The 12472-nt window shown below is 42.0% G+C and overlaps 1 long non-coding RNA gene across 1 annotated transcript; it reads right to left on the reverse strand.

Moving 5' to 3' along the window:
- Positions 1–6545: 6545 nt before the first annotated feature.
- On the reverse strand, positions 6546–10371 carry LOC135326506 (uncharacterized). Its single transcript, XR_010386880.1, has 3 exons — positions 10237–10371; positions 7301–7471; positions 6546–6600 (listed from the first exon to the last, which is right to left on the reverse strand). It is a non-coding gene; the product is annotated as an uncharacterized LOC135326506 (long non-coding RNA).
- Between the last annotated feature and the right edge of the window lie 2101 nt (positions 10372–12472).

Raw genomic sequence — 12472 nt, forward strand, 5'->3', positions numbered from 1 at the left:
AAGGGAGGTAGCAGGCAATGACCCAGACAACTCCTGTCAGTATCCAGTCAAAGCACAGCCACAGTCCAACAGAGGTCTTTACAAAAACAATTCATCCAACTTGAATTGGAAACTGCAGCAACTTTTCTGCAGAGTCCCCAGAAGAGAAAAAGACCAAGGATCAGTTCCCTGAGAGTAACAAGTGTTCTATGAGAGGATAGCTACAGTGTGGGCACAGTGGTAGTCAGCAGAGGATAAGCCACAGCTAAATAGGAACAATGATATCAAGGAACTCCAGTTACTGTACAGATAAGCTGGTAAATTGTTCCCATCCTTCCATGGAGCCAAGAACAGAGGGTGGCAAACATGGAGCTTGGGTGGAATCAGGCCTTTGCAGGGAAAGAGTTTCAGGAGAGAGTGGCAGGATCCCTGAAATAATAAGTTGTCTACCAGTTGCTGTCTCCTTTGGCTGTAAATGTAAAGGCCTGTCCAATTACAAATCATAACCTTGCATATTTGCCTAGGGCTGTATGTTGAGAACATGATACAAGTCTTGCACTTGGAAGTTTATGGGAAATTCCCATTCTTGGGCTATAGTGACCAGACAGGCAGCTGTTGAAACTAATTGAGAAAACAAAACTTGCACAATTCTGGCAAAGGAAATGGCTAGCAATTTTCACTGAGATCTCTCTGCCTGCAAGTCATCCCTAACATCTATTTGTAAAACGTTTGTGTGCTGCTTTAACCTTCCAGATTTCATTTTAGTTCTTGGTTTACATTCTTCCGGCTATTTCTGCATCTTATGCTACTGTTGATCCATTTTGGTTCAGCAGAAATACTACCTCACAACTTATGCCCGCGAAAAGTGCCTCAGTTCCTGACCATGATTCAAATTCTCACTTGATTCAAATACTGAGACAAAGTTCAGGATGATGAGAGTGCCTTGCTCAGAAGAAACTGATGACAGAGTACAGTATCCTTGAGCCAACTATTTCCTCCGTAACTCAAACCGCTGAGAATGCTACAATTCCAAGACTAATGTTCAAACTCTAGAAGTCTTTCCTGATTTAGAGACCAGAAATGCAAGCCACAAAACTTGTTTGTGTCCATTTCTTAGTATTTGTAAGCTACCCTAAGCCACTGATGTCATGAATTAGCTTAAAATACCAGGCCACACTGCTTATCACGAGAAGACTGAATATTATGCAGACTCTCCTGGCAGAGTCTGAAGCTGAAAAGGAATGATGTGATCAGAACAGAGGAAGAAGCTGTCTGTAGCTGACAAGACTGGACACACTAAAGAGGAAACAATTAGAAAAGAAAAAACATGGTAGGGTGACATTAAGCCTGGTGAGGAAAAAACAGGACATAATATTTTTGGCTAAGAACAGTCAACACTTGCATGCAGTGTCTTCCACCTACCTCACTTCTTTCGCATGATGGCTCCCCGATTTCTTCTTTGAAGCAGATGTACGAATATTTGAATCCACTACACTAACATAAAGAAGGGGGGGAAAAAAATCAGTATTCCTACTTAGGATCTGAGAATTAGAATACTAGTCACAAGACACCTTTCCTTAAAACTCTGCTTAGCCACAGGACAGTTGTTGATCAACTGGGCAAACATAATCAATATGATGATGTGTATCAGACACACTAAAACAACATCCTTCTTGAAAGTAAGATTATGAAAAATGTGAGACACAATAGTTCTAGGTAACATTGCCTTCTACTCCTCATTTGGATATTTTTCACAGTGAATATATGAAACATTTTTCAGATTATAGTGGTATTGGGAGATCTAGAGTCTAAGCCTGGCTTCACCACGTATTTGAGCACTACTCAGGAAGTCATTCAAATGACCTTAATTTACATATTTATAGTCACCACTCTAGGAGTAGAAGAGCATTAATACAGTGGGAATCCCAGGAAAGGACCTGGGAGCAAGTTACCACGGGGAATGGACATATGCTAGCTGTCCACAGTCACCATTGAATGCACACTGCTACCTGCACTAAATACAAAGCAATTCAAAGGTCCATCTGTGAAAGAGGAACAAGCTCACTCAATTACTCCATAACACGTGGTAACAGATCTTGTATAGGAATTCACGAGGAAGCAGTGGATAGGCACTAAGCTTATATTCAAAATTTCCTTCACAGTGACTTGTTCATTCTCTTTAACGTTTGTAGAACCCCTACATCTCCTCACTGCTTATGTAGGACTGGTTTTGCACAGTATCATCCCTGCTTAATCCTGGCACAGGAGATGTCCATATTAAACAGTCTAGTTGTTCCGATTATCTGCTCAGTGAGCACTCATCAAGTTAACTAAAACAAATTTTCTTCAAGGGAGAAGCTGCCGTCATTTTGCAGGGCTCCCCTCCTCTCCCAGCACTTCTGGGAACACAGGAAAGCTTCCTGAAAATGGAAAGACTGCTAGAGGGCACTGTTTGGCCACTATTAAGTTTCTCTGTTTCCCACACTGCTCCCTATTAGTGCCAGCAAGGAGCATATTAAACCCAAGATGCAAAAGCCTAAGGCAGACCAGAGCAAGACAGGAAAGAAGTAAGATACCTGGAGAATGATGACCAAGGCTGGCCAGTGATTACAACTGCTAATTGTTTAAATTGCATTTCCTATTTGAGGATCAGTTGCGATTGCAAGCCAAAGAATAACAATTTTACTATCCACACGGAACACTGCAGCGGGATGCAGAAAACCACATTAGCTCCAAGTAGGCTGCTCTGCCAGTGAGATGCAGTGATGGATCCCACAGTCACAGGACTGTAGTAGCAATGAGCTGTACCCCACCTTAGGAATGGAGGTACCATGTTGCACTTTCTCAAGTAGCTTGAATGTGGCTGCTCTACTGCAAGGTGCCCAAGACTCACCATTACTTTTGTTCTTTTCAGAACATCTACTGTTTATGTCCCAGAGGCAAGCAATCTGCAGTATAACTTGGCTTTCCTTCCCATCCCTGCAGTTTCCTAGTTTAATATATTAAGTAATTCTCTATCTATTTTTTGCACTATTGAACAAATGATTCTCTCAAGAACCAAACCACTTAATCTCTGACGCTGCTAAGAAACAAAGATTCTTTGTCATGTAAATTTTCTTATTCACAATAAAGCTACCAAAAAAATTACTTATAAGACCCAAAGGCAGATTCATTTCTAATTAGAAACTGTTACAGCATCGCAGACCATTTCAAAATTTTTTTTAAACAAATACATCCCCCGCCCCCCCCAAAAAAAACTGGGCAGAAAATTCTTAGTTCTACTTCATAGGAAGATTCTTTTTATAAGGGGTTAAATAATGATTAAGGATGACTTTAATAAGTGGTTAACCCTTTATTTTGAAGTTTGACTGATCAGTAATTTATTATCATAGCTTATAACATACCTAAATTTATTATCTACTATATATATATATCTCATAACAGCTTTTCCTGTTTTGATTGTAGCCTCATGGAAACACACGTTACTTCCGTTTTTAATGGCTGGATGTAGAATTACAGCTAACTCTTTACAAACCAATTATGAACAGAATCTTACTATAAAATGTGACAACAGGGATTGCCTTCACAGGCAAAACTACTAGAGGTATTCAGTCTTCGGGTGGTCATAAGTTTGGCAGCAAATGAAATGAGTCTCAAGACAAATGAAGGGAAAAGTAAATTTTCAGTGAAAGCTTCTGAAGAAGGCCCTAGACAAATCCTAAGGACACAAGAGGCTGTTTGTTCTGATGAATGCAAAGAACACGGTATCTTCAGTTACGGGAACTGAAGTCATACCTGCAAATATTCAAAATAGGCATAGTCGACAGCTGTTCCCACTGCTTTTTGCTGTCCTTCCCTAAGAGTAACTGGTGCAAGGATATCCGCGCCAGCTTCAAGCAGCTTATCAACCTGAAAAAAGAAAGCAAAACATTTGACATCCAGCTTTCTAACTATACTGTGTCCATGCCACAGTTAGAGACAGGGCTGAATATCAGAGCTTAACCTCGATTTGTGTGGCTACTCTGTACCAAATTGTGCATTTCTTCTGCCACTGGAGAGCCGTTGATGGACTGTTAAATCTACATGTGTTTTGTAAATAAAACCTTCTTGGAGGCATTTGCTATTTGTTTCTGGATATCTCACAACCTAATCTTGCAGCAACAGATGAAGCACGGACAACTAGTGACGCAGGGGTAGAACAGAACCCGGCTGGAGAAATCACCTCCTCTCCTAGTGCTCCTCAACGGCAGTCTTCCTCCCCTCCATTCTCAATGAGGTCAGCTCTGTGCTTTATGGGACGAGGGAAAAATGTCCAGTTTTCACAAGGCCAAATGCTTCCATTGAGCTCATCATAGGTGAGAAAGTGCACTTTATCAACTACTTTATATAGCACAATCAAATGCAATGCATCTTTCTTCATGTGGATGCCAGCTGTGTTTACAAACAAGGTAACAGTCAGATCTGACAGGGCCATGGGCAACCCCCCATCTGCTTTAAATGCAGTGTTTCCGCTTCTACACAAGGAGGTTGCCATCACCTTCACTCAAACATGAAAACGAATTTCCTTACAAAACCTCTATTCCTTAGGAGACAAACAAATAGCATTGGGAAGAGACACAAATGAATTGTTCTGCAAAAAAAAAAAAAAAAATCAGCTTGCCCATTAAAGAGAAATGGAACTCAACACACCTGATAAAAATTACTGCTTTTCCTGAAGTTAAAAACAACAAAAAAACCCCCACATTTCTCTCACCAAAGCAATCCTCTGTGCTTTTGTTCTCTTCTGTTCATATGTGGTACTGACAGCTGTACAGAGGGCACTTCTTACTGCTCTGCTTAATGGCAGATTTGGATCAGCCCCATGTTTGAGGAGTTCGACCACTGCCTGCAAATGCAACAGATAATTGCTGGAGATGCATTTTGACAGTTCCACAGCAGAAAAGCGATACCCCAGCCAGACCAAGATGCTATAGGGTAGGTTTCATAAAATATACTAAAACCACCTATGTTTTACCATAAAGATAAGGATTACAGAGGTTGAACATTTATGGTCTATTAGATCATCACTCCATTGAATGTTAGCCTCTGAGAGGGGCAGGAGAAGCAGTAGAATGTGTTGGATATGGGACTTTCCATTCCATTCCGTGGGAAGTCCTGAAATTTCATCTTTTCTGTACAAACAAATCAAAGATGCAGTAAACTCTTTTTTCCCAGAAAAATACCTAAATTGTCTTTTAAAAGAAACAAAGATAACATAAGGAAAAATGTTCTGGTTCAAACATTTGATACAGAATCTATTTTTTGTTGTATTTGGCTGCATCCATTTCTACTGTATCTACTTCTGCAGTCCATCCTGTAGCTCCCTATTATATTGTATCCAGATGATTGATAACTTTCTACTGAAATAAATATAACTAGAAAGTAACAATACACAGTAGATCTTTTCCATTATGATCTACCATTAATCCTAACACACAGTATAAAACTTGCAGTGACAGAACGAGAGGTAAAATTTTGATTTCATCAGTAACACTGAAAGTGGCTTCCCCTCGCTTTGTTCACATCTGCATTTCCAAGACAATGCCTGACTGAATTATTAGCGTGCTTTTACACAGGAGAAAGTAACCCGAGAAACAGAAATTAGACCCAAACCCTGCTCCTATCAGCTTATTACCTGAACCACTAGGCTACACAGTCACGCTTGCTCCCTTCCAATTGTTCTTCCCCTGGCCTTGTGCTGGCTGGTTGCCTGCACAACGGCTGAGCTTAGTGGGCAGCCTGGGTGCAACTCTTACCCCCTCACTCTCCTCCCTTGTTTTCCACAAAGAAGATGAACCAGGAGCCTGGAGCTGTATTCCAAGAGGAGCAGAGCACTGCAGACACACCACTTTGTCACCATTACCTGTTTTGCTGGTACACTTTCTCTCGCAGCATGCTGGCTGCTGTGGACCCACTCTTAAGGGCCTTGTCTGAGCAGAAGGGAGGCCATTCCCTGCTCAGGGAAGGTAGGTGCTGACTTCACATATTGCACTCTACTGTGTGAGCTGTAAGCCTCCTCTGTGCAGTGCTGAGCCCCGTAATGCCCAGATCCTTTCCAAGTGTGATCACTGATCTTTTCCTAGAAAAGCATACTCCTTACCCTCAAAGAGCTACATTTTTTTTCTTATATCCAGAAGCAAAGTGTTTTAACATTTGGCTGGGATGATTTGAGTGGGGAGGTAGCCTGTAAGAGAACTGCATGTTCTTGTGATTCATAAAAATGGATACTCTTCTCTGAATGCTATACCCTTCTGAATCTTACCAAATATTTCTAGCTATCGCTGTCATACTACACGGCTCCTCTAGTTCAGCTCATGCAACATCCACAGGTTTGAAAGAAAAGCAAATTTAGTACTTTCACTGGGAATGAATTATGGCAAACATAACTAGTTACCCAAGTCTGCCTGTCATCAGAGAAGGCAGAGACAAATGGAGGAGTACAACACACGTAAAGAGGAACTCAAAGATGCTCACCAAATCATTCCCACTGGCGATTGCTAAGCAAAGTGGTGAATGGCCACTCCATAGTGTGTTTGGATTTGCCTTATGCATTAAAAGGAGGCGGATAACATCTCTGGCATGCTGTGTAGGCAGGTGCAGAAAAAGGTGGAATTAGATCATAATAATGTTAACTTTTAAATATAATGTATATGTAACAATAATGAACAAAATGAGCAGCATAAAACACGTTCAAGCCTTTCACCTAAGCTATGATCCTATAGCAAAAATATACCTCCATTTTCTCATGGCTAAGAACCCCAAGCATGGTAGTGTTATGCATAAACCTCTCCATCAGATTACCAAATCTCATTAACCCTGCTGCCAAAGGGTATACGTAAGCTTGCCTCTGAAGAAGTACATCTCCTCTCTCAAAAACCTCTCCTTCCTCCAAGTGCACACCTCGTAAATCTGCTAGAAGAATGTTACTACGGTAAAAACCCAAATGCTCAAAGGTTAGCACATGAGAAAACTCAGACTGTCCAGCTTCAAATTGGCCTCGTGAATAGTAAAACTTAATGGCCAAGTCACTAATGGAAACTTAAGCAGAGGAATTTCCTGTGTTAAACAGAATTCTAAAGACTTAAGAAATATTTTTTTCTCAAGTGCTAATGGGTTTTTAATCAGTACAACACTAATAATTCACAGCGTAAGGAGTTTATCCCAGGAATTCAATCAGCTCCTTACAGAGGGATGAAAAGTATTCACTCCCTAGATATGTCATTTGGGGAGTTTAGCTCATAAGTACTCTCTATGAGCAGAACCTCGGATGCCATGCTCTTACCTCACAGTTATCCTCTCTTTCGCATGCAATATGCAATGCACTCCTTCCACCTTCTTCTGGAACAGGACCAAAATAGGAGGAGAAGTACCCTTTTGGTGGTCCTGCTTCATTCTTCAGGTGCACAGTGACACCACGGGACAACTGGGTTTCTCTGGTTTGAGGCAGAGGAACCTAAGTGAAATTATGTGAACATTTGTAACATAGCTCAGAGACATACAGAAGAAAATCAACTGCTTGGTCACCCATTGCTCTGGATGTCAATCATGGACGAGACTTGTTCAGCCTCACCAAAGCAATGGCCACCCTTTTTCTACTTCCTTCTTTACATTCAGATTCCATCTGCCTAAATCATCTTCAGCACTGCACATTAAGAAATTTGATTCCACTGGAGGAATCCAGGGAAGGAAAATTTTACAGACAGAATTTAATAACTTTTACTGGGCCAAATGATACAGTGAGGGGTGGAAGAAAGAAGCAAGCTATCAGGCAAAAAGGGTCTTCACTCAAGTTCATTCACATGTCATTCATTTAAGGTGCATGAATATAGGCTTACCAGGCCAATATAAAAAAATAAAAAATGGTATGTCAGAAAGTAATATACCTGCACTGCATCTGGGCATTTTATAACTGCATACTGTTTGCAAATAGGTACCAAGTCATCCTGATTGCTACTAAAGGAGAAAGTACTGCAATACAAACTGAAGAAGCTATCTAAACCTCCCTGGACTGCAAACAGACATTCACCTTAGCCACTGTCATGACAAGACAAATCTTACCATTCCTGTTACACAAGCCAACTCATTTTTCAAGTGACTAGGACCTGATGGGATGTCAGGGAGCCCATCAATGTCATTGCAAGGTCACTCAATTATCTTTGAAATGTCATGGCAACCAGGTGAGGTTCCTGAGGACTGGAAGAAAGCAAATGTCACTCCTATATTCGGGAAGGGCAAGAAGGAGGATCTGCAGAATTACAAGTATGTCAGCCTCATTTCAATCCCTGGGAAGGTGATGAAGCACATCCTCTGGGAAGCCATTTCCAAAAATACTAAGGAAAAGAAAGTGAATGGGAGTCGTCAGCTTGGATTTACAAAGGGGAAATCGAGCCTGAACAACTTGATAGCCTTCTATAAGGACATGACCAGTTTGGTGAAAGATGGGAGAGCAGTGGATGTCATTTACCTTGACGTCAGTAAGGCTGTCAAAACTTTTTCCCACAACGTCTGCATAGACAAGCTCCTAAAGTATGGCTTACATAAATGGACAGTGAGGACTGAAAACTAGCTGAACTACCGGATTCAAAGGGTTATGATCAGTGGCATGAAGTTCAGCCGAGGGCCAGTCACCAGTGGTGCACCTACAGGGGTCAATACAAGGACAATACTGGTTAAGTTGTTTACTACTGTTTACTAATTGACCTGGATGAAGGGATAGAGTGCACCCTCAGCAAGTTTGCTGATGATCCCAAACTGGGAGGAGTGGCTGATACACCAGAGGGCTGCGTTGCCATTCAGAGGGACCTCGAGAGACTGGACAGATGGGCAGAGGGGAACCTCATGAAGTTCAGCAAAGGGAAGTGCAGAGTCCTGCCCCTGGGGAGGAATAACCCCAGGCACCAGTATATGCTGGGGGCTGACCTACTGGAAAGTAGCTCTGCAGAAAAGGACCTGGGGGTCCTGGTGGACAAGCTGAACATGACCAGTAACGTGCCTTTGCAGCAAAGCAGGCCAACAGCATCGTGGGCAGCATTAGAAAGAGCGTGGCCAGCAGGTCAATGGAGGTGATCCTCCCCCTCTGTTCAGCCCAGGTCAGACCACATCTGTGTGTCTAGTTCTGGACTCCCCTGGAGCAAGTCCAGCAAAGGACCACAAAGAGGATTAAGGAACTGGAGCATCTCTCGTGCAAGGAGAGGCTGCGATTGTTTAGCTTTGAGAAGAGAAGGCTCAGGGGGATCTTATCAATGTGTATAAATACCTGATGGGAGGGAGTAAACAAGCTGGAGCCTTACTCTTCTCAGTGGCACCCAGTGGCAGGACAAGAAGCAATGGGCAGGAATTGAAAGACAGGAAATTCCACTTGAACATAATAAAAATCTTTTTTTCCTGTGAGGGTGATCAAACACTGGAAGAGGTTGCCCAGAGAGGCCATGGAGTCTCCATTCCTGGAGATATTCAAAGCCCAACTGGACAAGGTCCTGAGCAACTTGCTCTCATTGACCCTCCTTTGAGCTGGGGTTTTGGACCAGACGATCTTCAGAGGTCCCTTCCAAACTCTCAACTGTTTGGTAATTCTGTGAAATGATTTAAGTACTATAACGTAAAGTAATTCCTCAGGTAACAAATGCCAAAAAGAGCACTTTTCGCTGGTATAGCTCCATCACAAGTAGACAATTATCAAAAAAAATGGCAACCCTAACCAAAAAGTTCTGTACTACCAAAAAAGTTTACTGCAGAGCTATCTTTCTGTAACTCTGGGGGCACAGTGAATGCTGCAGGAATCCAGCAGAAAGAGTCTGTGTTCAAGGAAAACAAAACAAAACAAAAACAAGTAGGCAGGCTCCATGGAGATGAAACAAGCGGGTCCCATCATGTATCTGTTTCTGACAGTGGTCCTATGTTCACTGCTCTCATTATACCTTCAGGCATTTATACTAGACTGCCCACAAGAGACTTTTAACCTCTGCCTTAAACGAGGCATGACAGCAAAAATGTTCTGGGGCATCAAAACACATGGATGTGTTTACTGTAACCCAATAATACAGACCTCCAGTGGCTTTTTTTTTTTTTTTTACTTTTTTTCTTTTTTAAAGGAACATAGTTATTCCAATAGGATGCAAAAATTTCACGGAAATCAAGCAGGCAGGAAGCTCAACTCCCTGCTTATGTATTGTGCAGCCTTCAAGAGCTGCAAGAAGCTGAGCTCACAAAGCAACATACCTGGTCTGGACCATATACCTCATTTCCATCTTCTGCCCTTGCATCAAGATCTGGTGCAGAATGCAGGAGGTACTGTGTTATCTGGACTCCTTCCTCCCCAGGAATAGATACAGCTATGTGGAGAGGGGTTAAACCCCCAAACTGAAAAAAGAAACATAGCATTAAGACTCCTGTTTATCGCAACTTAAAACAGTACCAAATATTTTCAAAAGAATAATCCCAGCTTCCTCTTCCCACATACTGTGTCTCACTTTCAGCCACCATGAACCTACAAACTGAGTTACGGGACAGTGGAAAGCTCAAGGTACCAGATACACAACGTACCAAAATCACAACAGCTGTTACCAACTTGAGGAGCAGCTTCACAAGCATTCCCCAGTCATGCATGGGCTTGGCAACAAGAAAACATAATGAGGAAGGAAAACTCAGGGAATAAGGAGCTTTGAGTTCTTTCTATAAAATAGTTCTTTGAACAGGATAATCACTTTAAACAGCTTTTTGTCCATTCTAAAGCTGGTTCTTACTTGCAGATTTTACAGCAGGACACAGAAGCTGCTGCACTCATCTAGAATCCTACATCATTATCAATTATAATGCAATAAAACCTTGGATGGAAGCCGCACATCAGTCCTGGCTCCCCTTTCTAAGAGGAGTTTCACTGCTTCTGCATCTGCAGCTTTAACGGCAAGGAAGAGAAGGGGTGCTGGTATCCAGCATGCATTGGGATCTGCACCTCGGTGAAGCAGCAGCTGGATTGTTGCCCATCTCTTCTGCTGTCTAAAGTTGACATGGAAAATACCAGAATCACTCATTAGCATCTTGCAAAAAACCTCTAAATGATGGTGAACTAAGATGACTCCCAGGTGCAGACATTAAAAATGGCATTTGGCAGAGACAAGACTTCATTCTTTAGAGCAGTGTCACAACAACTGCCGTGCTCCACCCAGGCAACAATATTATTACCTGAAGAGGATATCTCACCCCTCCAAACTAAAAAGGCAGCACTTAAAAGCAGTTCCTTCGGGTTGCATGGGAATGGATAGGCAAAGTAAGGTTCCCTGCATCTCCACTGTTCACTCATGTGTCGCTTCTAAACGTTTAGTGTGAGACTTGTTTAATGACAGAAACAGACTGACTCCTCCTTCCTGTCATCTAAGACTGTTTGGAAGGTTCTTTCCTCTATCGTACTTCATTCATCCATCCCAAGAAAACAGAGATACTTTTTCTGTGTTTCCCTTAACCAAAGCTGGAACAAGAGCTATGCTGGACTAGGACAGTGTATTTCAGCAGGCTGATGATTCCATCTGTATTTCCATGGAGGCAAAATACACATGCACACCCCTAAAAAAGAAACCTAACACCATCAAAAAAAGCAAACAGTCCTTGGATATCACCCAGAAACTCTACCACATAGTGATCTGGGCAGAGGCTCCTCTTTTCTCACATGGCATTAACTCATTTTTACTCACAAGCCCTACATTCAGTGCATCTTTATATTCCAATGAAAAACATGCAACACACACACAATATTCATGAGAGAAGCAAGGGAGGTGGCAAGATGTGCCACAAAAGCCAAATGCAAGGGATGAAGGGCAAGAAGGCCAACAGGGAATTTTCATTGTGGGAATTCTAAGACGTCAAAGTGACCTACGCTGGCATAAAACCCAACACAAAAATTTCATCATCTTTGGGGACTGCTCTGGAGGCAAAACAAAAGGCAAGATGTGGCCCTTTGGGGGATCCATAAAAGCAAGACAAAAAGACTACATTTCAGGCCACGCGGCTAAACAGACACCTGTAGAAAACAACCAGCACGGTCAAATGTAGTCAAAACTTCAAAGAGTAAGCTGAATATATTCTTATCTTTCCTCATGTCCACACTACACTGCAGGTGTGCATAGCAGACTGTGACAAGCTGCAAAGTATGCAATCAAGAAATCTTGTCTTGTTCAAGCATGAGGTCCTTAGCTTGAACTACACTTTCCAGCTTCACTCTTCACACTCTGCCAACCTGAATTATAACAGAGCATATAAACGAGTGGCTTCTACTGATATGAACACAAGATTTCTATAGTTAAGCAAACAAAATTATACTGACATCTGACTAGCTTTTCCTGCAATAGCTGCACCCTTCTGTGAAATATGTGAAATACTAATTGTTGCCTTCTATATTCAAAGAGACTTAGGAGACTCTGTCTCCCATTCATAGGGCATAAGTGAGACTTACTCTGCGATT

The sequence above is a fragment of the Dromaius novaehollandiae genome, unplaced genomic scaffold (assembly GCF_036370855.1).
Source record: "Dromaius novaehollandiae isolate bDroNov1 unplaced genomic scaffold, bDroNov1.hap1 HAP1_SCAFFOLD_48, whole genome shotgun sequence".
In the NCBI taxonomy this organism is placed as follows: Eukaryota; Metazoa; Chordata; class Aves; order Casuariiformes; family Dromaiidae; genus Dromaius; species Dromaius novaehollandiae.